Here is a 27,895-nt window from a genome sequence, read left to right as displayed (position 1 = left end):
GAAAATTACTGTTTTGGTAATATTATTGAAAAGACGGCTCAACTGATTACATCCAGTATTTAACATGAAAAAGAAATCTGTGACGAGGACCTGTTCCAACATGAAGCTTATTAATCACTATGCTTACTGGGTTCACCTCTCTGAAGAAGGGAGCAGAGAAGAGGACAACCTGATGTATTAGAAGCAGGAAGAAATGTATTATATTATCACCGATTTGACAGGACAGCAAGGACAGGAGCTGGAGAGGCTCTAAAACCAAATTCAGGCATCAGTTTTCAAGGTGTTGTACTGTACACATTGAACTTGAAGCAATCACACCATAGCTGCACAAGTTCCACATGGAGAACACTGACACAGGGCGTTCTGTTAGTCTTGCTGGATATCATGAGAGCCAAGCTGTCTGGTGAAGGACATTGCACAACAGGAGGGCTCAAGGGAACAACACAATCATCAATTTAGGAATTATGTAACTGGTTAAAGCTGAACTGATCTGTTTTTGCATTTGCTGTGTAGACACTTCCACTCACTAATTCTGTCTGTTCTAGTCCATTTTCCTGTTCCCCACTTGCAAGTTGTTTAACTCAATACTTTCTTGATTGTTTTAAATGCCCCTCTATTTTGCACAAGGAAGGTTCAGACAGACTTCATTTTTCAGACTGTGTTGATGACCCAATGTGATAGAATTCATTCCCACATTTATTTAAATATGAGATTTGATTGTAAAGGTTGGGCTGGCTGTGGAAAAGGCACAGTGTATTATGTGTGTGAAATGTATGCCTATATAATGTATTATATACTGTAGACATACTGTAGCAGCCAAATTTGGCTTCTTGTAGAATAGAAAACACAAGCCCTCTGTATAATCACATTTGGAGACTTGAAAATGCTGTGCTTGCTAGGTTAACTGATGCCTGTGTAGTGACTGTGTGCTTGCGTGTGTGCCCATGCCCTGCAATGGGCTGGCAGCCCATCCAGGTGCAGCCCTGCCTAGCCCTGTGTGTCTCCAGGATAGGCACCGAGTTACTCTGACTCTTATCTAGAAAAAGCAACTTCCTGATTATGGCTAACAGGGGTGATGGATATCGTTTGCCTTCTAGGACATTTCCATTTGTGATCTTTTCTATCATTCACTTGATTTGAGCTGCTCTTTATATTTTATACCATTAATGTACATCATTCTTCACCCCTACTTCTTCAGTGTGATACATTTCCACTTTGACATTGTTTCATTGTAAAGTATACTTGAGCTGAATCACTTTCAACATTTGACACAAGGACTGACGAGTCTATAAAGTTTTAACACTTTAGGTTGACTTTGGTGGGTCCAAAGTTTCAAAGTGTTATATCTGTTACCCTTTGGAATTTGTAACTTGTATACTGCATTTTGCATACTGACAGAAAAGGGACATTTCCATGGTTGCTACTGCATTAGCTGTGGCTCTGTGGCTAAGGATATGCATCTGTACCTGGAAGGCTGCCAGTTGTACTCTGTTGGGCCCCTGAGCAAGGCCCTTAACCCCAACTGCTCCAGGGGCGCCTTATAAATTGCTGACCCTGCGCTCTGACCCCAACTTTCTTTCCCTGTCTGACCCCAGGCTTCTCTCCCTGTCTGTAACTCTCATGGAGAGCAAGCTGGGGTATGTGAAAAGACAAATTCCTAATTGTAATTGCATATACAATCCAAGATATTGTATATGGCCAATAATGTGACCTTATCTTATCTTAGTTCAGGCTGTTAGTTGCTTCAGCATGTGAAGTATCCATTATCTGATGTGCACTGGTATCTCTGTTTAGAAAACATACAGAAAATCCTTAAAAGAAAAGTCAATCCATCCTTTTTCTAAATGGAGTCTATAATGAAAGTTCAGGAGGGATGACATATATCATGTCTCAGTCAGTGGTCTGCATTGTCTCAGCAGCATGAGAAATAAGTTCAAGCCAGGAGAACGGTCTTAAAGACAGACACTTGACATTCTTGTCAACCTGGTTACACTTCAATGTAACTGTTCAGAACCTTTATTCATATGGTATCACTGTTTACAAAGAAATAAATCAGCTTTGGAATGAGTGTCTTCGAAAAGCACAAAGCCTAAAATCTTTTAAATTAGCACTTCTCATTTGTTACAGTAAAACTCCTGATATACAGCTATTAATGTTCTTTTACAAGTTGCAGATGCATAAGTAAAGTTCCACGATAGTCTATATTGTATTCCAGTGATGCATTAGTAAAACAATTTTATTTCACTTGATAATATGATTCTGACTTTAAAAGCTATGATCTTGACCAAATGTAAACATACATAAAATCAAGTTCTTTGTAAAAATAAAATGAAAGAGGACATTTGAGAAATGGCATGTCATATGTCTGCTAGAATAAATAAAAAATACATACTGTAATACAGTATATTTGAATTCTTTTTTAGAAATATATTTTTTCTTCTTAGAAAACAACTATCAAAACCCACTACAGCAGCACAATTTCACAAATCTCCAAAGTATTTTTTGCAATATGCACAATAAGTGTGAAATTACTTAACCTCGTCTAAGGTATTTGTATGATGTATATGCACTTAATTTATGTGATTTCAGGCCAATTATAAGCCCAGTTAAGCTTAAATTTGTTTTAACACTTGGATAGATATGACTTTAAGAGGCTGATACAGTATATGCAAGCTATTTGCAATTTGCAATTACTACTTGCTAACTTAAAGAGGAACTGCACAGCTATTTTCATATTTCAGGGTTAGAAAGAATCAGCCTTAATGAGTGCATTTCAAACCACAATAAAAGTACAATATACACAGTAATTTGTAAAACAACAAAAGCAACAAAACTTCCAGTGGCATGTCCGGTCTCAAGCAGGATTATGAATACATCTCTTTTAATCCAATAGAAATATTGCTTTTGATTTTGAGATGATTTTCCTGACGAATATTACTTACTTGTTAACTCTGCATGCAGATCACATTGGGACATTTCTGCAGTAAAATATCTGCTGCACAACGTGGATTTATTCATCCATACATCACATCGCGATTTGTGGGAATTCAAATTCAAATTTGTGACAACATGGCGACTGATTTTTACAAAGCTCACAGTTTTGTGCTTAATTCACAATTTGTTAAATTTTACTATAACGCATCAATGAACTTATTTTGTTACCGAGATTTAATAACTGGTCTCAGAAACGGGGACTGCAGTTCCTCTTTAATTGAACCACATTTCTTTTATTTGCTGGATTGAAGAAATTGTTAGGGACATCACAGGAGACTGAACATTTCCTATAGATCAATGCAATAAAGAACTTTGTGACATTAGCAGTCAACTAAAATAAAAGGATACAACTGCTCTCTTGTACCATATAAAATATGTAGCATAAGTAACTCATTTCTACTGTAAAAATTATACTGTAACGTACAGAGCTGTAGGATGTCTCTAGTGGTGTGTTTAATAAATTGTAACTTGCTCTTCAATATTCAAAATAATCCCAGGAATGAAATTGTTGCTTTTCATTTAAAAATCACCTAGGGTTATGAGAAAATCTAATTAGTATTTAAACAGCAGAACAAATAGTCAGAATGGAGGACTGTCTAAGGGGAATCACTAGGCTGTAGAGCCACTGGTTATTTCACAGTTCATATTTATAGCTTCACAAATAAAAACACTTGCCAACTAAGGGGCTACTTATTTAGATACTTAGAAGAGCAAATCTCATTATACAAAAGTTCAACATGTAGTGAGGGTGATTAATATTACAACTCACCTGAAGAAGGCACAGTGGCTTTTTTCTTTCTACTTTTTAGTGTGGTATTAACTTCTACTTGTTGCATTAGTGTATGGAAATACAAGTATTCTCACTGAAAATGCCATAACTTGCTGGTTTTAAACTTGAATATCTGAAGTATTCTTGAAATGAATATGAAAATAAGAAGCGTGAATCTGAAAGGTCAAACCGATTGCATTCATCTTTGTGTGTTGCCATAAACCATTAGTAAACTAATCTCTAATTAATGTTTTAGTAACTGTTCAATTGCATTTTCTATCTCAATCACAGTTTAATGAAGAAATCAGAAACCCCTTGATGGTTCACCAGGTGACGTAAAAACTTTATATCCTTGTAGTTAATTCATTTTTCTCTGGTAAACAAAAGGTGTGAAATGTGACATGAATCAAACAGCAATAATGATAATAATTTGTATATATAATTAGTATTAAAGAATTCCATCTAGTATTTTTCTTATAGAATAAAATTTCTGAAAGCAAACGTCAGAAAAAATCAGAGGTATGACAAAGAATCGCTAAAGCATCAGTTTTTTCACTTCTGTTTCACATTTTGCTACTGTGAATATGACCATGAACGCTGTACAAGAAAGTGCACACAGACTGCAAAATGCCTGCTGTGTCATTATTTGTGCTGTGGGAGTCAAGAAGGCAGCTTGGCATGAAATCTGTTCTAAATGAAATAACGACAAAACAGCACTGAAATGTTGAGGGAAGAAAAAGCTAAGTCTGTATCCCTTTGATGCACATGGAAAGGGGGTAGCTGACTAGCACAATTTCTTTTAGATATTTTTCACTTGTGTAATACCCATTTGGTGGGAGTAGTGTATACCTGGGGGAACTTTTAGCAAATCTAATGTAGCTCTGCAGTGCTAGGGATAGCAACTGTCTCAGTTCTTTGATGTAAAATCTAATTAGCATGCTTTAAAAATACACCATGAAGATTATTATTGAAAATTGTGACAGAAGAGCTCGAAGAGGAGTGTTATAGAACTCTGCTGTCAGTTCTGAACTCTTTTCTGAACTATAAACAGTGGCAGGATGTGCTGAACTGAAAGATAGATTCTGCATATTGTCTTCTTCATATCTTAATAGTGATTCACATGCATGAAAGTGTTAATGCTGGGACTGTAAATCCATGCAGCACAATTAATATATATGTTTTCCATAGGGGTGAATTCAATACAACATGTTATCACACATTTTTATTAATATGAGTTTCATGAGGAAAACAAACACTGAAAAATTAAATGTATTTGGGAATGTTATTGAGTGCTGGGGATGGGAAAGTCTGGCTTAACCCACTTGACTGAGGGTCAGCTCCCTTGGTGGGATCCCAAACCACCAACGCAGATATATCATGACAGAAAGCACAGAGATTGCAGGTGAGGAGAAGGAAAAAAAAACCTCAGCAGAAGTGGAAACAGAAACAGAAGGAGATACCTGGAAGCCTCGGAGGTGAAGGCTTGTGGCAGACTAGAGTCCAGTGACATGATGAGTAATGTCATCACAGGGCAGGGAACTAGGCTAGAGCACTAGTGGCTTGAAATGAAGAAATACTAGAATTCTGTTATTTCAAGGGTCATTCCTTCAGGCGCAATTAGTGCAGTAGAGAAGAAGGATCGTCTAGCAGAACGGAGGACTAGGAGACACCTGAAGAGTGATTTGAGAAGTGGGATGGATAAGTGAACACGCATACAGGAATTCTCAAAATAAGTGTTCTTCTACATGGTATCTACTGTATTTATTCCACCAATTATCCATCCAACTTCTTTCTACTTTATCCAATGCAGTGTCGAAGGGGAGCTGAAGAGTATCCTGGGAAGCAATGTGCACAAGGCAGGATACAACATGGACTGGACAGCAGTCCATTGCAGGGTACCCACAGACACTGGCATGCACACACTCACACTAGGGTCAATTTTCCCAGAAGCCAGTTAACTACCATCTTTGTTAGGTACTGTATCATGGGAGGAAATGAGCAAGTGGAGGAAATCCACACAAATATTAGGTCCATGCAGATAGCACCCCAGGGCCCCAGTGCTGCTAGGCAGCAATGCTAACCTCTCCGCAACTATGCCACATTCTGCTAAGTTGAATTATTAATGAACTCTTTGTCCAATCACAGAGCTATATGAGTCGTAACTTCACATTCCACCTTTTTGTGACTAGTTAAAATCTCAGCAATCCTTATTCATAATTTGGAACAGTCTTGAGTTACAGTTTTGATAGAATTTGTAAAGTTTTGCAGTAAGTGGAGGTACAAAACAACATAGAAGTAAATAGAAAGTAGTAAATGGAAGCAGTGAATTACACTACCAAATTTAAAATTAAATCCTTTTAGTGCAATACAGTGTTAGAGTCACTGAAGGATCTTGAGAGCTAGGAGGTCACAGACACTGTCTAAACAGGTGTATCTTGAGGAGAAACTCAATGGTGGTCAGTCCTGGTAGTTCACTCCACCACTGAGGCGCAAGAACAGGGAATGAAAAGAGTTTGACAGCAGGAGTTTGGAGAAAGGAGCAGAGAGAGAGTGAGGTTTAGTGAAGGGAAAGTTAAGAGACTGAAGACGGACAAGAGAAGAGCATTTGAGACAGTGGTTGGTGAGAACAAGGGTTTTCAACTGGATGCACACAAAAATAGGCAGCCAGTGGAGGCAATGGCATACTGGAGTAGCACACAAAAAGGCAGGAAGAAAAAAAGACAACGCAAACAGCAGTGACCCAGATACACTGGAGTCGATGGATAGTGTTGGCTGAGTGACCAGACTAGAAGATACATTCATCTGGGTGTGACAGTATCAGGGTTTGGACGAGAAGCTTCATAGAACAGTTGGTAAGGAGGGGTTGGAAAACAATTTTTGTTTTCTTGGCATTCCTTTATTTTTCTCTCTGCAACCTGACATGCATCTTGTTAGAGTACCATTGAAGTGTTTGCTAGTCAATGTCTTCACTCCATCTTCTTTCCACTCCTAAGTTGAATCTTTGCAGTGATCTAGGGATCTTGCTTGGTCTTCCATCTTAGTTGCAGTTGCCATTCTCGTCTGTTTCCCAATGATTATAGTTATTTTCAATGCTTTTTAGTAGACTAAGTCATTCTGCTGTTTTTCCACTTAGTTTTCGATTTGCTTACATTATCATTGTCCTGCTAAGTTAACTATTTTTATTTCTTTTTTGAATCACACATTTTCAAGCATTTCTCATCATTTGATAACTGCCTATTTCTTCTACAGCAATCATCAAGTGGCATTCAAGTATGATGCTGACCAGTAATTATCGACAAAGAGTGTTGATTACCCATCTACCTTTTTTTTACATATTTTAGTTTTGCACATTTTTTAAAGTTTTTTGCATGTTATGCAATAATTTGCTTTAGTATGCAGCTAGATTTCTATATTACATTTCAGATGTTTGGTCAAATTCTGTTTAGGATGAGATGAGACAACGATGATAACTGGATAGTGTACTTAATCTTTTAGTGTTTGGTGTTGACTGGCCAAGGAAACAAAAGTCCTGGCCATAGGGCCAAGACTACCAAACCCCCCTTACCTGCAGGGAATGAGCCAGGGAGGCTGCTGCAATATGCTGGGGAGAGCCAGAGCTCACAGCCCTCAGTCTCCATTGAAACCAGACGCATTTGCATGGGGAGTCAAACACCTCATTCCATGGGTCACAAGGACTCACTTGGGCCACTTGTTCCAGCTCACAGTCCCACTTAATGTGAAATTATTCCATTAGTCCAGTATATATAAACCCGGATCTGCCTATGGTCAATGAGTTACCTTCTGGCTGGAGATAACGCTTGAAGCACAACAGTCCCATTTCCAAGAAGGACAACCAGCCTGATGTCAGCCTGAGTATTTGTCTGTCTGTCTGTCTCAAACCTGCTCCTCCTGGCGGCAGGCTGTCAGTCCGGCACCAGACCAGTGGCATAGAACTGTACCCCTTGCCTTACAGCCCTGCGTGGCGGCGCAGCCACCCTGCCCTGCGCAGCCCAGATATCTGTGCTCTCCTTCAGTCTCGGATCTGCTCACTCCTGTCCCGTTCGTCTGCCTCCGCCTGCCTGCACCCTCACTGGGATCGAGCATTTGGATTCTTCAGCCTCTCAGCTTTCTCCATCTACTCGCGGCATCATAAAAAGGGGTGCTAGAAAAGATGCTTGCAAAATGAGAGTGCACCGCAGGCGAGTATTTGTACACAGACTGGAACTGCAGCATTAAAATTTGACCTCCTTCTAAACCTCTATTGAAACTCCATATCCGAAAAAAAATAGAATTTATTAGATGAAGTGTCTTAGCAGTTTTTCCGTGTTTTTACTTGTAACTGTCAAAATACTTATGTGACTATATAGTCATTTTATTGTGATTAGCATTCCTGCAAATAATATTTTACATTTTACTGCGTGTTGTATGTATCAATCCTTCAGACATTATCTTTCTTAAGTGATCCTTAGGAAAGATTTAAATGAAGAACATCCAGCAGTCCAGAGAACAGAAAATGATAATAGTATCTGGTAACACCTTTTTCTAAGCTGCTGACAGTGTTTCAGAGTCCTCAAGTGTGCAATTCAAGCAAACTGCACTTCTGACCCCAGTGCTGAAAGGATTTAAATGAGATTGCTTAAAGTATAAAATTGCTTCCGAAAACAGATGTTTTCAAGAAAAAAATATATATTCTCAATTTGCACTGCAGAGAGATGAAATTGAACTCGGAATACCAGCTGGGACCCGCCTTTAGCATACAGACTGGCACAGCTTGCAGAAAAATGGGAAAGAGGGGAAACTGTTTATTGCATGGAGACAAACACCGACAGGGCAATAAGCAATCACTCTTTATATTGTGTGCCAGTGACATACAGTACACTTTTCTTTTGCAGAATCTGACTCATAGATATAGGGGAATAGAATATTGCAATTGCTTTTTTCTCACTTTTACAGATGTACAATGATTTTACTCCGTTTCTTTAAAATGGTCACATTTTATAATGAAGCAGTATGTGCAACACAGAAAATGAATATGGAACAGAAGAATAGAATTGATTGCATTAACTTTGAATGCAAGTCCCCTATAAAAAAATAAACGGAGATTAAAGCAGACAGAAATCTGTTGTATCTCCAGAATCTTACATAAGAATAAATTAGCTATAAATGGGCTCGTTTGATAGCCAGTAGCTACAGTAATTGATCCTAGGATCTCATCCAGCCTTTTCTTGTATATTTTCTATAAAGCTGTGACTAAACCCATAAGCAATATTCTAATGGAGGCATTAACAGAATTTTAACATACTGTAATTTAAATTCTGTGCTTTCAGCTAAATATCCTAAAATTGTCTTTTTATTACTTCCCCATATTATATTGAAGAGGTAAATAGTGAATCAACATAAACACATGTGTCTTTTTCATATGGAGCCTTTGCTAGCTCTGGGTTTCCATTTGGTACTTCTAGTTTGTTTTAAGTGTCCTTTACTAGATTTCTGCCTAGTCTTGAATTTTATGTAAATCTTTTTTCATTTGCATATTTAATTGGGTCTGCTAATCCTTATATTTTGCAAATGTGTCTAGTTAATTAACTATTCCATGATCTAGACCATTGATTTCAATTAGAAGGAGTGGTGGTCCTACTACAGACCCCTGTGGTACTCCACTAATTACATCATCCCAATGTGAGATTTCACCCCTTTCCTGTACTCTTTGATTTCTATCGATCATCCAGTTGTCAATCCAAACACATATTCTTTCACTAAAAATAATAACACCCAAGAATGAAGTGTATTGAAAGGTTTGTGGAGTATTTTTGTCACACTAAAATGTGGCTTAACCTTCTTGCCTGAGGGCAGACTTTCTGACCAGAGTTGAGGAGTGACCAAGGGGCAGCTGCAGAGGTAGAGATGGAGTGGAGGAGGGATATAGGAGACATACTGTAGTGAGAGGTAGAGAAGGGGATCACATAGACTGTTTAAAACATTAAATCACATTAAATGTTTTAGCTGAGGAAATTATGTCTGCACTGAATAACTGACAGCTGAGGCTGATTGAACATGGCTGTTGTCATCCCTGCTGAACTTTCCTTGCAAAGTCCATTAAGCCATCAAATAACTTTAATTTGAGTGATATAAAAAGAAAATATTGCACATTACTTTTCTGAGTAGATTATGCAAAGCGCAAAGCCAATTTGTATTTACACCACTTTGATCATAAGAGGTCATGACTAGAACCAGTATTGTTCTTCCTATGTAAATTTTCTGCCGGGAGCTCCTGTCCTCCTCCCACCCTTACATTCATTCTGTACTATCTACTTTGATATATCAGTACTCACTAATTCCATATTCACTTTTAACTCTTTTAGTGCCCTACCAGCTTCAGTTCACCTGCACTTGTTTCTGTCTCAGTCTATTTTGCCAATCTGCTTGGGTAGAAGAGGCTTATCATCTACCATTATTGCACCACCTCTTCCAGAATATCTTCAGCCACTATACCTTAGATTCTCTTTCAGAGTGTTTAGCCTAAGAGCTTTAATCATACACAAACTGGAACACTCATTTTCAGACAAGTTACTCAAAGTTTGGGTGTGTGTGTTGGGAAGCAGAGTGCTGAAGTCTGTGTCACCTGTCACAGTTTAATACGCCAATACAAGGTATAAATATTTTACAAGGTTAGCAGAAAAAACACATACTGTACAGTACTGCTAGAACAACGTAGTTTGACTGTAGATCTTAAAGAATTATAATATGAAGAGGTAAGATGTTGAAAAAATTTAAAAACTTCTGATTTCTTTCTAGATCAGCTTTCCATCATTTTCAATGCTAGTTGTAACAATGCAATTTGTGACTTAAATCACTACCTAACTGTTGTTCATTTCATGAAATCGAAATACAAATAAGACAATATCAAATTAATAATAGATATCTAATCACTGGGTTTAAGATAGCTATTACACTTTTTTTCCTGAAACAGAGTAACTTGTTGAAGTATACATTGCTCATTTCATGCCATGCACAAGCACTCAGCAAATTGGTTTTGCTCATTTCATCAAGTGCTCATTTAAAAAAAACAATACAATTCTGAGATGTAACACATTTATTTCAAACCATTTTATAAAAAAACAAATATTATATTTGGCTGCTTCACCTCTGTACTATGAATAGCAGTGTATTATACCTTCTCCTTGGCAGCTGAAAATGTGTTAGATATACTGTATATGGGGCAATTGGTACAACTGTGTTGTTGCTCAGTGTAACACAAAGCCCTTGGGTTTTTACTGTTAAGCAGCTAGAGCAGATAATTCTAAATGAGTATCTCAGCGTTACTGACAGAGCCAGTGCATCCCAGGTACATTCCATTCATTGTTTAGAAACTCAAATTACTTTGGTTCTAATTAAGACACAGTACAGTAGTCATTTCAGATCACCTCACTGTGCAATTACTATTGCATTTAAGAGAGCGATGCACAGAATAAGGACTCAAAAATTCCAGGTTTTTAGAAATCTTTAAATGGAAACAAGTTAAACATCTGCATACAACTGTTATTTTGTCACCCTTTATCCTATTATTAAGTGAAAAGGGAACAAAACTGTTTACATTAGAGAAGTTCAGAATCATTACCTTCTGGTCTTACAGTGCTAAACTAAAGAAGACAGGCATAACACGTACAGTAGATAAGTAGTCGTTTCAACCAGTTGGCACAACTTAATGTTGGAAGGGGTGGAGGCTCTGGAAAAGAGATAATGTTTAAAACAGAAATCCTACTTTTATCATGAATGTTAACTTGTCCGTTGTATTGTTTGAAGTCAGCTACATCTATAACAGCATCATGACTGGTCTTGTCCATTTAGAATGTATTTTGTTTCTGACAGATTTCGTAATGTATTCATAGTAACATCAATCAGAAGCCTTATTTAGTTACATTTAAGTAGCTACTTTATCATAAGTAAGGTCTGCTGCTTTGGTGAAGGACAATGGGAAATCAGACAACTGCAAGCAGTGGAGGTGATGAACCAGTAGGTTACACTCAGTGGTACACGATGCACATTTGCCATGTTCCACAGTTTGTCATTTATTCCTAGAAATTGTTCATCCCAACACTTCCCTCTGAAGCACAGGTTTCAAGCTACACAGTATGGTGACAAGGGTTGGGAAAAAAAAGAAAACTACAGTATTCCTCTGCCTCATTCTGAGACAAATTACACATAAGCTTAACTCTCATGATGACATTCTCTTTTATGGTCAACATCCCTAGCCCCCGAGAGCACAGATGGCGATAAGTGGATTTCTCTGTCACAGTTCCGCATGTTTGTGAGACATTTTAGGGATTGTTAACATGTTATGTTTGTTATAGCAACACCATACTCCTCCTGTTGTGTAACAGAATTATCAGTACGATAATGTATTCCACTGGCTTATAAAGGCTTTTTTTACAAAATATTTGCCGTCTATTTGGATTATAGCCTTTAGGTGAAAATCTTGTGCCGCTCAGCTGCTGTTATTATTTAGTTTCCAACTATGTAAAACAGATCTAAAAACAAATTGTTCTATCAAGCTCAAACAGCATTTGGACATTTGTTTATTGGATGTCAGAAAACAATGAAAGAAGACGACTCTCGTGACAGAGAAGTTTTGTGATAAGTCTTTTCATCAGAGGAAAACTCAAGTCGAATTTTGGTGCTGAAGTTGAGTGAGAGGCGGACATGAACCTGACAAGTAAGACCTATGCAGGAAATAAATGTTTCCAAACAGAAGAAAAAAAAACCCCAAACCTGTGGTACTCTTTCTCATTATATACTCATGAAGAAGAAAACAAAGAAAAACAGCAGTTTATTCTTCGCTACCATATTGGATATTCAAAGGCATTTTTAAACACTTCTGATTCCTATCAATGAGATGATGAAGTCAGGTGGCCTTACAGGAGGAGATTTCTTACTCATTTTATAAAATTCAGAAAAAAACACATGAGACATGGTTGTTGCATGTCTTTTGAGTTACTGTGGACTGTACACAATCCTTCTGTAAAAGTGTGAAGTGTACTTTTCAGATTATAGACTGAAAAACAATGAGGAAAATCTATCTGACCCAGGTTTTTTTTGCCCAACTTTTTCTTATTCTATGTTTGTCCCACTTGCAATCCTGCAGGGAAACTCTGTGGTCATGATTTAAGGAAGTTTTTTTAGCTGCCTGTATTAAACCTGGTACAATGTTGTGTCAGCTAGGAAGTAGAGGGTGATATTGAGAACTGAGGATGGGTCAGATCCAACAGTCAGAACCAGAATGTCTGCTAAAGAATAAAGATGAACAAGGTACCGTGGCTACACAATTGGCTGCCATTCTCAGAAAGAGTTTTATTTTCCTGGAGGACTTCACAAACTTTTTTTTTAAATTGAAATAAAAGAACGAACATAAATTAGAAAATACATTTTGTGGCTTTTTTGTTATTATTTTCATTACTTGCAGGACTTTTAACAGCCTCTTCAGCATATTAATGTGTCTTGTTTGTGGCACATATAGTTATAAATAACAGGGAACAATGTGCAGAAGGTCTTAATGTCACATATGCATATCCCCTGATACAGCTTGAAACACCTACCTACTGCTCGCCATTAAACAACCTTGTTTATACCCATCCTGCCTGGAAAAAGCACATCCTCACTCTTTATTTAGAGGCTTGTGTTGCAGTGCAGAGGATCATTTTATTACAAGCAGAGGCACCAGAACCTGTTGCTCATATTTTATAGCAGGATCATAAATGCCCATATCAGGTGCTAAATATTTATAGAGCCAAACTGAAGGGGTGGCTGTGTTGCTGTTGCTGGATTGAAAGTGTAGTACATGTGTTCTCTCTTACAGCAGCCCCAGGCAGTGCAGCAAGCCAGCTGTCTCAGAATGATATGGCGTGCCCAAAATGTTGCTGGTTCGATCCCTGCTCCCCAGCCATGTTTAAAACTGGACTTCAGGCATTTTCTACCTTTAGGGAATAGGGAAAGGAATTTATCTAGTACAATTCAGAGCTTGGTGGAGGAACACAAAGCAAAAATACACATTTTCATTATTATTTTTGCATTACTACAAAAAGATAAAGCAATTAATTTTTCATAGTACATGTAATTCATGTACCATCTACAATGTATGTTTTGACTATAATTGGTTGTGGGTTTCAGGGCAGAGGTTCTTAATAAAATGAATGCTGTTGGGTTACAACTAGAGATTAGTCGAATATTTTTAACATTGTAGTTGAAGGTGCAGAAAAAAATATTATTTATTTAAATATGTATTTTCTCCATGACATAAAAAGGAAAAGTCTTTTAGCAAAACTTCAGTTCCAGACCATTGGAATCTTATCTGTGGTTTGCAGACCACACTTGCTGATAATATTAGATTTTATGCATCATTCTCAATAAGGTTTTTAGACTGGCATTTAATGAGATGTGATAAATTCATTCTTTGCACTTCTGTAAGTGAACGGTGATTTATTTCAACCTGTAAATTTTAGCCTCAATCAAAACATCATTAGAATGCTAAAATAAATATAGTTTCCAATCAAATGTTCAGCTTTTTTTTTTTGGTTTTATTCTGGATATACAACCATTTGTTAACTAGCTGTCTTTTCTCAAATTTATGGACTGGAACCAATTAGGCTAATTAATGCAGAACTAGGAACTGACTTCCAGCTCAGTAAGTACAGTAAAGTTATTCAGAAAGCAGCCAAGAAATCATACAGTACAGTATATTAATATTTTGCTGAGGAAACAAACAGGTTTTGAAGACACAGAATTCAACACGGTGAGATCTTTTCCAACCCCTTAAATTCATGTAAAATGTGCTGTAATTGTTTATATAAAATGAAAAAGTGATATTATGAGCTGTGAATGAAGGAATTGAGAGAATGAGATGCATCTGAATTTGATATGCCTGGATTGGCAATTAACAACATCTAATTTAAATGCTAACATTTTAGATTGATAACTATAACTATCATTGGCTTTTTTCAAAGTTTAGATAAAACAACATTTTACCTTTTATTATTAGCATAACTAGTTTATAAAGGAGACATTCCAAAAAAATAGATGCATGAGTCAAACTACTGTATATGGTTAAGAAACTGGACAGTCACAAACTACCTTAGGTTTAAGAATGAAGGATTAGCTTGACCATGCCCAACTATGTCGAAATACAGGCAACGACCAGCCTTTTCCTAAAATTCATAATTCCCTTCATCATGTTATCACCTTTGCAGCATTTCCTCATGCCACCTGGTGGGACAGTTCTAAGCCCAAATTGCTATCACCGTCTAAGCCAAGAAGGTTAAAGCCAAATCATTATCTCAGATTGCTCATCCATTAAATCACTCAATACCATGGTTGGTCACAAGCTATTGAGTTACTTATCACTTACTGAGTCTACTGTATGTGAAGCATCATTAACCAAACGGCCACCCCATAATGGTTTTGGAGTGCAAGAGTTGTTTATCCAATCTGCTCTTGTTTCTACCACTTTAAAAAAAAAGCACTGTGATATTCACCATTCACTTAAATTCATGCAGTCACGAGCAGACGTCTAGGTTTAATTTAAAGATCAGTTTCTTTGCATGTTTGCAAGAAAGGCACTTGACAGCTTCAAAACTAACATCATAGTTTAGTGCATCGAAAATACTGAACTGTTATTTTTTATCTGTCAAAAATTTGGCTGCTTCTCTGTGGTCTTGAGAAGTTGAAAGGCAATCAAAATATGAATAAATGAATAGGTGGAAGTTTAGTCATAAAAAAGTAATTATATTATGAATTATAATTGGCACCTTCATGGAGTGGTAACACACTTTACTGGGCTCATGACAACGCCAACATTATTATAGCACTCTAACTGTTAAACCCTCTGGAGTAAATATTTTTGTTAAGAAATCTTGAATTTCCCTATTTTTAAGAAACACCCTGCTACATACTACGTATATTGATCCTAGTCAGCACTACAATGGAAGACGTCTAATGAAAATCAAGTTTATGTTGTAAGTGGTGGGTTCCTCTGGACTGGAGTTACTTAACCCAGTACAATGACAGGGGGAGACAGTGATAAGAGGTGAAATGTTTTGTGTGATAAACAAAGTACTGGCTTTTCGGACATCCCTTATTTAGGCCTGGGCAAACCAGAGCCATGGGCCTTGGTCTCCACGGGCCGAGTTTGCATGTGGAGTTGAACACCTCCTGGTGACATGAGCACTTGTTCAGGAAGCCTGTTCCACCTGCCCCGCATCATCATCAGCGGGCATCATCTCATTACCCCCCGGATATTTAAGGCCTGATCTCTCTATGGTCCAGTGCTCTGTCATTGAGCTCCCTTCCGTGCCAGTGAAGTGCTCTCAGCACAGCCTGCTTGCCTAAGGAAGGATTACCTGCCAGATTCAGCCTGTCGGTCTGATCCAGATTCACAACCTTGCTGCCAGCTGGCTCCCCATCTGTCTCTTTTCAAGACTACGGCTCGGCATTCTCCAGACCAGCTGCATTGTGCGGCTTTCCCAGTCCCCTGGCCTTGCATGGCCACACAGTTGCCCTGCCCTGCCCTGATTAGCTACACCAAACTTTCACTGTCTGATCAGCCCAGCTGCACAGCCAATTCCCTGTTCAGCAATCTCCATCAGCCTACAGTGTGTTTCCCCTGTTTGGCTATTTCGGTCAGCCCCCACAGCACAGTCCATGTTCCACCCATATGGGGCGGAGCAGTGGCTCTGTGGCTAAGGATCTGTGGCTGTGCCTGGAAGGTTGCCGGTTTGAATCCCGCAGCCAGCAGAGGAATCCTACTCGATTGGGCCCCTGAGCAAGGCCCTTAACCCCAACTACTCCAGGGGTGCTATATAAATGGCTGACCCTGCGCTCTGACCCCCAGCTTCTCTCCCTGTCTGTGTGTCTCATGGAGAACAAGCTGGGGTATGTGAAAAGACAAATTCCCAATGCAAGAAATTGTACATGGCCAATAAACTGATCTTATCTGTCTTAAATTCATCAATCACACAGCCCACACAGTGAATCCCTCACTCTCACCTCCCCTCTTGCTTGCACTGGGACCGAACACCCTGTCCAGCAGGCACACCGTTTCTCACCTATTCACCACATCATAACACCCATGCTGGTGAATGCAAGTTTGTACTGTAAGATTGTACAGTCTAGTCTCTCGTCATTCTCCCCTTAATCCAGCTGGTGATGTACTATGTAGAGAGGACAGCTGCTGCATATCACCTAGCTGGGTGCCTCTTGTCTGTGGTGAATGAACTGGGTTCCTAACTAATGTGAGGTGCTTTGGTGAAAATGTCTATACAAATGAATTTACATTTTAAATATCCACAAGCATATACTGTATGCAGTGTTTTGCAGAAGACCTCACCTCCTTCCAATGATGTCCCATTTTGCTGATGTTATTTTTTAACTTTCTTTGCAGTTTTCACTGACAATTCTTAAAATACTTAAAATTAAAATATAATTCCTTTAAAAATGTGTATATATCATTAGTAATAAATGGAACATATATTTACATATGGTATATTCAACATGGCATGTATACATTTGTGTATTGTATGTGTATTTATTTAAATATTGACAGAAAAATAACTGAATGATTATTACTATAATAGGCTAGGACAGGGATGTTTTTGGTTTCAATTAAATAAATGTCATCCTCCTAAGGAGTATGAAAGTGTTTCTTTTTAAGATTTGCATTCTTTTGTGACTTCCAGAGAGACGTTTTAGACCTTGAGATTTTTCTTTAAGTTAGAATAGAGTTATTGTTCTAAAAAATAAACATGCAAACTGAGGCTCAATTCACTTATTTCCCACACATTGAATGCTCTCAGGGACTAGTGTCTGAGTGTTAACTTTCAGACTGATCAATTATCAAATTCACAGCGTATGCTTTTACTTCTGTTTTCCTCAGCAGTCTCGGGGTGATTGGTCAGCTATTATTTCCCTGCAATTATACCCCTGCTTATTTAGCAATTAACAGAATTAGACCAGGCTCATTAAACATCTATATTGCACAATCTTATTTTAACCTTGGGGTCATGTGAAGAGTGGTTGTTAAGTGTCTGTCTGGGTTATTATTTTATATGGAAACCAGGTCAATTTTGTATCTTTCAAAGACAGACCACAGTTGGCACACAACAGGCACTCATTCGTTTGCTGTACCCTTTAAGTAATAAAAATGAATTCAAATGGTATTTACAGTAAATAAGATGATAGCGTGGACTGAACAATAGACAGAGTTAGTATACTGTACGTTTGAGTAATTCTCTCACATCTTAGCAGGACTCCTTGATTTTAACTGCACGGTAAGTGGTAACAGTGCAAAGATGTAGTAAATGAGATCTTGGTGCTTTAAAGCAACTTGTAAGATAAAAATTAATACCCATTAATGCTATTGTGAAGGCTGTGTAAAATGTCTTTTAGGGAAATATTATCTTGTAAAGTGCTGTGATTCATTTTAACATAAGTAATTGGTTACTTTAAATATGTTCAAAAATCAGAACAAGTTTCCAGGTGAGAAGTAGAAAGAATGAAAGAACACAACTTTCTTCCGGCAGCAATTGTTTACTGGAATACATATCCAGTAAAAAGAAAGCAGCGTTCTTAGTTGAAAAATACCCTTACAGGTTTAGGACGTATCCCCTGTATATTTTGAAACTTATATACTTCCTTCACCTTAACAGGTTGTTTTTGAAACACTTTTATTCCTAATAACAATATCTGAGAAAGCAGGGAATTGTGTATCTGGAGGTTACATCGAATCCAACAGTGAGCTATTGTATGGATGCACATGGTTAGGTTTTGAAAAATCCCATACAATTTTAATGTACTTAGTAATGAATCTGTCAGTCATTCTCCACTCAAGTCAAGTCAATTTAGAAAAATTTGCAATGTTACCCTGTTAATGAGGTTGTAAAGAGAGATTAAATGATATGCAAATGAGGTACACTGTATATTACTGAGGAAGGGATCACTGAGATGTCCTCATGATTCACACCCCAGGTTCTCAATGTAACATGCTAAATAGTGATGGCTAAAATGGCCTATTGCAAATGTTTTCAGACAGTTAATTTATATTTCACAAAGGTTTTCACTGCCCGAAGCCTAGCTTGTTGGTCTTTACAGTAGGGAGATCCTGTAATTTGATTCATCAAGGTGTATTAAAAATAAAATCTGAGAAACACCTACATCTTTTTAGTAGGCCCATAGTGAAAAAAGACTATTGCCACAACATATTACTGTACTTTGTTATTGAAACGAAACCCAAAGGATGAGGTATGAGGATCCCATGCAGACGTAGGTGCGGGTAGATATCGAAACAGGCATATAACCCGAAACATCAGGCGAGCTCGTGGTCGAAAGGCAAAAGGTAGTTCGAAATCCGGAAGATACAGAGACAGGCGTATAATCCAAAACAGCAGGCGAGGTTTAAAGTCGAAGGGCAAAAGGGAAGTTCAGAAGCCGGGAGTAGTATCGCAAGCGAGGTATGACCAAAGGATCTCTAGAACTCAGTACCGAGCAGCGGGAAGCGGGTCTGGATGGTTTAAATAGCACTGTGTGCCGCACGGTAGAGCGCATGCTGATGGATTAACACGTGCGGCGGCACTTGGTATTATTAACCAGCTGCTGGTACTGGTTAGTTCTCCTGTGGGTTGATCTCCGCTGGCTGGCGGTCGTGACAGTTACAGTTATGTACTTGGATATCATCTTTTAACACTCAACGTGATATGAAGTAGTTGGTACTTTAAAAAAATAATTCAATTAAACCCCATCCACTAGAGGATAAACCAGTTTATGTGAGCAACTTTGTTTGCCGTACATCAAATGCTTACAGAATCAGGCCTTTGGGAATTAAATGCAATTGGTATGTAACACTGCATATTTGAAAAAGATGATTTTAGAGTCACACAGTGAATTTCTGTAGACTTTCCTGTATGTGCCCTGAAAATGAAAATAAAGGAATTTACAAAAGATGGAATCACCAAAAATGAATTTCATTCTACTGTAAAATAATGAAAATGCAAATGATAAAAATCAACCTAAGAATTTGCTGTTAAATCTAATGCGATGTCTTAGGGAAGTCAGGCATATAACAGAAGAGCCAAGATGAGCACGGACTGCTACATTTAGCATACATGATTAAACCTTGTAGCAAGTTAAGGAGTGAAAAGTTAGGAAGATATTATTAAAGCTAAGTTTACAAAGAATAACACCATCCAAAACTCAGGTGCTTTGTGAATGCAAATGAAGTTCAATCAGACTCAGTTATCAGAAATTAGCAATCACTCCTGACCTGATTTCCTTTCGTAAAACACTAAATACTGTACTTAAATCCCCTCTACCTCACATACACCTTTTTCCATTCCCATCTCCACCTTTCCAGTTGAACCAGTGCCCCTTGGTCATCCTCACTCTGCATGGGGGGGGATCTTAGCCTTTTAGCCATGCGGGTTAGGGAACGTTTTCACTCAACACTCCATAATCCACTCAGTACATTTAATTCTTGGGTGTTGTTAATCCTAGGGAATTTATATTTAGGTACAGTATACAGTACCTGTCACGGATGTCGGAAGGGACGAACCGTGGAACGACAGAAGAGCGAAAATAGACCCTATGCGTAGCGGCGAGACAGGGGTTAGCCCAGGCTCAGCTGTTCTGCTAGGTGGGTTTCAGGACATCCGAACGTCAATGCTGAGCCAAAGCAAATGAAAGACCTGGACATATGTAGCCCCAGAGAGAGAGAGAGACACCGGAAGGACAGCAAAGCACCGGAAACAAGAGACAGGCCAGAGTAGGAGTAGGTGACGATACCAAGCTCTGGTTTAACCCACTTGCCTAAAACATAGCCTCCTGGCCAGAAGAAGAGGAGGCCTCAACCCCCAGTGATGGGGTCACTATCCTGTAAAAAGGTGCCATCCTTTGCATGAGATATAAAACCAAGGTTCTGATTGTAGCCATTAAACATCGCAGGGTGCTTCTCAGAAAGAGTAAGGGGTTTTAACCTGTGCACTGTGGGAGCACCGGTGGGTCCGAGCTAAGTCAATATTTACTTAAGACACACGTCTCATTTCATCGTGTTTCACCAACAAAACCAAAAGGCCTTCACAGAAAACCCTTGATCAATAGAAAATAGACAACCAGAGCTTTACAAAACCGTTTTCAGAACCGAAGTACACAGAGGCAGTCGATCACAATACCAATTTTTATCTGATGACGCACTTCCGCAAACTTCCAAAGTAAGCCGATAAGTAAGCAATAAGCCAGCAAAACATGACCGCAAAAGCAAAAACCAGCAAAAAAAAAAAAAAGGATATATCCCATGTTTTTACCTTAACTGGGGCATCCATAAGACCAGAATTATATCCACAAAAGGCTAGCCTTCCTTATCTCCAGACCTGGAGGAAACTGAAAGGTATTGGCTAATGGAATTGAATTTTTAAACTGACCGCCTCAAAAAAGCTGGTCTTATTGGTGAAAAGCGCTGTCGTTCATTGTATTTTCAGCCATTCAGAGCTCTTAGGGGGTGGGACTACCTGTAAGAAGGTAGGAATCAGATTCTTATCAGTGGTCATTTTTTCACACCTGAAGGCCACTCTTAAGTTTTTATTTCAATGTCTAACAGCAGAAAAGGCTCTCTAGCAGTGCCTAAAGGCTTTTTATAGCAATTGCAATGGCTTTTATGTCTTTTTTATTGTATCTCCATTGACTTTTATACATTTTTTTGGAATGCGAGAAATTTAATTCCGGGTCCAGTCTTCACAAAATGATATGTCGAATTTTTTCAAATTGATCAATTTGTCCCAAATTGTTATCCAAGCTAGCAGACACCTAGGACAAGGCATACATGCATTTTGTGCCTTATCACAGGCCTAAAAATGGGAAAAAAGTTTTTTGTTCCATATGTTTGTCTGCTGAGTAGACACATTAAGACATAAAAGACTTTTGACTGTTCACACTCAAGCCAAGGGGATTATCTTCAAGTTAAGACCTGAACCAGGCTTCTGCTATGTTCTACTGTAGAGATATAACACAATATTTAAGGGGTTGAAAATTCCAGGCAGAAATTGTCTATAGGGGTCTAGGACAATAAAAGGAAAAACCGAGGTCCTGATTGTCTGTGGTCATTACAAACCGCAGGGTGCTTCTCAAAAATAGTAGGGGTGTTAACCTGGCGTCCTGAAAAAAAATTTTTTCCCATTGACCTTTCCCAGTCATGGCCTCCTGTAATCCCCATCTCTGAACTGGCTTTATCACTCTACTCCCCTTCCCACTGAGAGCTGATGTGTGGGGTGCATACTGACATATTTTGGCTGCCATCACATTATCCAGCTGGGGCTGCACACTGGTGGTGGTGGAGTGGATCCCCATTACCTGTAAAGCACATTGAGTGGAGTGTCCAGAAAAGATCTATATAAGTATGTCACCGGGCAAGTGACCAGGTTTGGCTCAAAAGAAAAGAAACTCCCACAAAGCAGTCTTCAAATGCAAACAAACCTGGATTTATTGCCATCAAAATAGGGATAACAGGGGGAAAACCCTTCACAGGAGTACTCTCAACACCTTTCCTCCAAGGCACCCTCCTCCATACTAAGCTCTCCCAGTCCCTTTTATAGCCCCTCCTCTTCTAAGGACCATCCTCTTAAAGGGACTCGCTCACATTTTCTTAACAGAGATGGGCAGTTTGATCAAAATAAAGTATTCAACCATCCAAAAAAACCTTATACATTTTAACAGAGTCATGCCACCATGATATATTTTCTTAAACAAAACAACTAACCTTACATCGGTTATTTACAGATGGCTCACCAGTCACCTTTCCCTTTAAGATCATTTGTGCGATACTACAAACAGGAAAGGTGACTGGTGGCCATCTTGATCAACACAAAACAATACAATACAATACTCCAAATGGGGAAAACACTGCAGTGCTTTTAAGGAAACAATAAAAAGGGTAAGTATCATTCACACTTCATTCATATCAGATACACTATCTCAAACATACCAGAAGGGTAGAGGGAAGTATTGGAGTATTTCACATTCAGAAAGAAAAATAACAAGCACTCTGTCACAAAGTAAAGGAATTATTATTATTATTATTATTATTATTATTATTATTATTATTATTATTATTATTATTATTATTATTATTATTATTATTATTATACTATAATATTTATAACTCATTTTTAAACACCAGTCAAAAAAACTATCTGTTCAGATTTATGGAACATACTGTAATTCTAGAAAGTTGTATTTGTATCATATTGCATTATATGAATTAGTAAGAATATTGGAGATAAAAAGCCACATTATACTTTGAAGCTGCAGAGACGAGGGAAGAACTTCCAGTTTTCCGACCATCTAGACTGAACAGCACAGCAGTCCATGTTTAGGTGCAGAGCTCACTGCCTACAAGCTGACTAAGCAGTCATACAGTATATGACGTCTCTTTGTTTGTGTCTGCACCCCTGGTAGCCCCACATTGAAATAAACTTGCAGTGATGCACAAACACATTTACTGTACCCCCATCAAATTATCAAAATCATGTCCTTAAAAGACCACATCTGTTTCTGATAAAGAATGTAATATTTTGCAAAGAAGTAGTGCAAAATCAGTCATTTATCGGTACCCATTTTCTCACACAAAATATTAATCCAATTTTAAATATTTTCAAGTACGAAGAGCACAGCTATAGCATAATTACTTGACCAGTAAAACATATACAGTATATTACCATACTTGTAACAACAGTAATATATAGAAAATTATAAGTAAATAAAATGACCATGTATCCTTTTTAAATGACATTTTCCTTCTTAATTGAGGTATTTTTGTTTTGCATATGCCATGTTGTCATTGATTGTACTACAAGAACAAAAGACTAAGTTGTTTTAAGCATTTTAAAATAAATAGTAACTCATTTAGTGATTTTAGATCCTGCAGTGAAAGGGAAACTGTCCACAGCCTTCTGCTGGAAGTCTTTATTGTAAGTGAGGAAACTCTCAAGTCAATGTTATGCAATTGACAATTTCTTCCATAATTATAGTAGTTACATGGCACTGACAGCTCATACCTGCAATTAGTAATTATACATTTTGTCTCTAGATGGTTTCTGCAGGAAGGCCTCTTGTATAAAAAAATGATTACTAAAATGATTTGGTCTGACTTCACTGCCATGATTCCCTGTGTACCAGAAGGGTTGAAAATAATATCCCTGAGGATGACACTAGATTTCTACAAGGTGCAAATTTCCACTTTTGTAAATATGGAGCTACGAGCAGTTCAGTTTTACCTTACATCAACCACAAGTTAGACATCTCCCCGTCCTTCCTTGTGGTGAGCTGGATCCTAATCTGGCAAGGAACAGAGAAGAAGACAGTACTACCCCTTGGATAGGAGAGCAGCTCATCTTAGGGCACAAGACGGGCTTTATTACACCACTTTATTACAGAGCACAGAAACACACACCCACTCACACAATACGTGCTGTGGGGCAATTTAGAGATCTCAATTAACCTAGACAGCATGTCTTCGGACAGTGCAAGGAAAGTGCTGCACACTCAGAGAAAACACATAGGGTTTCAGAGGGAATGTGTACAACTCACAAAGGAACTCCAAACGCAGTACCCATGACTAGTTTGTAGTGGTGGTGACCACTTTTGCGTTGGGAAATATCTTATATTTCTTTCAATGTAACACCTACGGGAAATTTTCAACTGTTGCAACTGTTTTTAACTTTACAAAAACATCATTTTATGTTCAGGGAATCAACAAATATTGTCGTTTTTTTCCTTACAGTACATACTGTATGAGCTTTTAAAATGGAAGCATTTTAATGTCCAGTCATCAACTTAATTTCAGCCTCAGATCAGGCTGAAACTCAAATTCCTTTCTTGTCACAAGTATGATCAAATCTGACCAGCAGTTCTAGAGAAAATAAAAACATACTGTAACTTAATACAACTTGATACTAAGCTTTATAGACATATAATATAGGAATACTTTCAACTCATGTCTTTTATTAGTATTTGCTGTAGATTATTTACAAAGAGGTAGTAATTGGGAAATGTGTTATTAGTCAAATAAGGTGATTAAGTATGAAAACTGGTTTAATCTGATTCTTCATTTAATTAGACTGTAACATGGCTAATTGGTCTGATAATTATTAATTAGTCAGAGAAGCAGTTAGATATGCGGAACTGTAATTTACTGTAAGACATTTACATTTCTTTGATGGATGGTTTGGTTAGTTCTTAAAGAACAGCAAAAAACATGAATACTGTCATAAATGGGCAAATAAGCACCATCTTGCTTGATTGTTATCTTGCAAGTTATTGATTTAAGAGTCTCAATAAGCGTTTTCTCTTCTTACCATTTTAATCTGTGTATACTTGTCTCACTTGTTTGACTGCTTTATTGTACAGGTCGATGTAATGACGTACCAAAAAAGGTGCTGTAAAATATTAATATACAGGTTTACATTATTATTGTAACGACTACGGGTTCACTCAGGATAAAGGACAAGAGGAGACGGCGTAGGCAAACAAGCACCTGATTTTATTTCCTTTTACACAACATAAACCAACACCAGGATATACACACACATTAGGGGAAAGACGGAACACGTACTGTACACAGGTTTAAAGTGGTAACTCTTTAACAGACTCTCTATACGCTTAACTTATGAAAAGTTCAGGAAATGGGTGCACTTCCTCCTCACCACCGAGCGAGGGTGCTACATTATAATGTAAACCAATGTAAAATAATAATTATATTATTACTTCCTCCCTGTCACCACAGACCCTCACTGGTTGAACAGGAGGTTAAAGACCATGGTTCTTCCTGTTTCTGCTTCGAGGGGCATGGTTTGTAATCAACATAAAGGTTTGGCTCAATAGGTAACACGGCAATAAATCCAAAGCATTTTAAACATTGAAACCGGTGATGCAAGAGGGGATTTGACTGACTTGCATGACCTGACATACAGTAGGTTGGAAAATCATTCCACAGTCTTTTCCACTGTCATTCCAGAGTGACAGAACAGGACGCACAGTACAAAGGTGTAAACCACTGTAGAGTCAAAGAGCAATACCATCAAAGGTTATAGAAGACCAGTATAAACCTGAGCGAGCACCCTGTGGGAGCATTTGAGCTGGCTTCACAGCTGACATTTCCCAGCTTTCATGAGTATAAATTAACCACTAAACTGGGTGCTGCTTTAAAGACAGGATGGCAGGAAGACAGGAAGGGAAGAGCTGGATGGCAGAGATGTTGAGAACAATGCCAGTGCTATATTCTATGAATTGGCTTCATCACTCTGCTCTCCTCCCCACTGATGGCTGGTGTGTGGGGAGTGTTCTGGCGCACTATGGCTGCCATTGCATCATCCAGGTGGGGCTGCACATTGGTGGTGGTGGAGGGGAGTCCCCATTAGCTGTAAAGCGCTTTGAGTGGAGTGTCCAGAAAAGCGCTATATAAGTGTAAGCAATTATTATTATTATGATATGATTTGTCAAGATCGTGACAGGAAGTTATTTTGATAAGCATAGCAGCTCAGATTGTCAGACTGGGAATCTGAGAAAGTAAGATACTCTTCAATGAGGAGCTAGGGGGTTTGTTTTGCAAAATTTCTCTTTTCCTTATATATCTGCTTGCTACAGGATCTTTACTGCAACAACTTACGGACAGATCTTTGATTTCAGATAGTGTTCTCCCATTTTCCTTTCCACTCCACTCCAGTCCACTTTGCTGATCAGCACTGTACCTAGTAGAAAGTCTGCTGAAATATCATAATAGTGTAGCAGTCCCCTGTCCCCCTGAGTTTTGGTAGGGTGTTCCTGGAACTCAATGTCGCCATCAGCCAAAGAGGGAAATTGAAGGCATTCAGACGTGGAATAGGTCATTTCCCTGTATCCTCTTGTTTTCAATAACTGGTGCTACAATATGGAATTGTGTTAAGAATACAATTTTCAAATTGAAAGGCATCTGCTTCCATTTAAATTATGCTTTTAACAGACATAATTAAATGGGATTACTGTGACGCTTCAGAAAGCATTCTTTGTGTAAAACAATTTATTCTTTTGATATATATAGTCCTAAGGAGCAAAGTCTGATTTCAATTTCTAAGTTCCTATAATAAAAAGGAAATATACTTCCAGGAAATGATTTACAATTCAACAAGTATCCAGAAAGAGAGGGTTTTGAAGACGAATGCTACTTAGATAAGAGCTTGAAGGGATGATAATGCATTGAAGAAAAGAGGCTAAATCAATTTACACTTCTCTCAGCTCTGCTGTGATGTTTAAAGATAGCATGCAGATACTGCCTGCTGAAGAACCATGCTTAACTCTGCACCCTTCTGTTTTCATGGGACATTACAGCACAGCGCTGGGTGAAGCTGAAAGCACTGCATAGAAAATAGATCCAAAATGGATTTTACCACTACAGGTTTAACATTAAACAGTGCTAGACAGCAAGTGCTTGGTTTCAGAACTATATACGACATTTAAAACATGAGTAAATTCACACTTACTGTACAACAAGAAAAGGTTCTGAATAAAGAAACCTTCTTGTTCTTTTGCATTTCTGTCAGATATTTTCTGTCACTACCCATACAAATATTGTTCCAGAATCTGGGCTTAAAGCGTCCAGTTTACTTCTCTACACTGCACCTTCAAGTGTGGTATAGCTGTCAATGTACCATAACAAACACTATAATAGATGGTCTTCCTACAATGTGACGTTGTACCACTGTACTGTATCTTTGACAGAGCTTCTAACATGCACTGACATGTGGGTTCCTACCTGGCAGCAGTTTGCAGTACAAAGGCATAACGCCTGAGCTCTTGAACTTAAAATGTAATTGAACTACATTGAACATAGAAAGAAAAAACATAAACATAAAAAACATAAACAAAATGTCACGCTGCTGTGTATGGCATTTTTCTAAGTACAATTACACATCAGTTTTTCCCATACTAATCATTTTTTCATCAAGAAAACATCTTGTTTAATGTTTTTGTTTTAAAAAAAACTTGTCACATTTGCATCAATATGAAACTGTGGCTAATGTGCAGGGTATTGAATACGGAAATATTGCAAATAGTGCCCATCACATTATA

The sequence above is a fragment of the Lepisosteus platostomus genome, chromosome 2, assembly GCF_059453375.1.
Source record: "Lepisosteus platostomus isolate fLepPlt1 chromosome 2, fLepPlt1.hap1, whole genome shotgun sequence".
In the NCBI taxonomy this organism is placed as follows: domain Eukaryota; kingdom Metazoa; phylum Chordata; class Actinopteri; order Semionotiformes; family Lepisosteidae; genus Lepisosteus; species Lepisosteus platostomus.
This window is presented reverse-complemented; position numbering follows the sequence as displayed.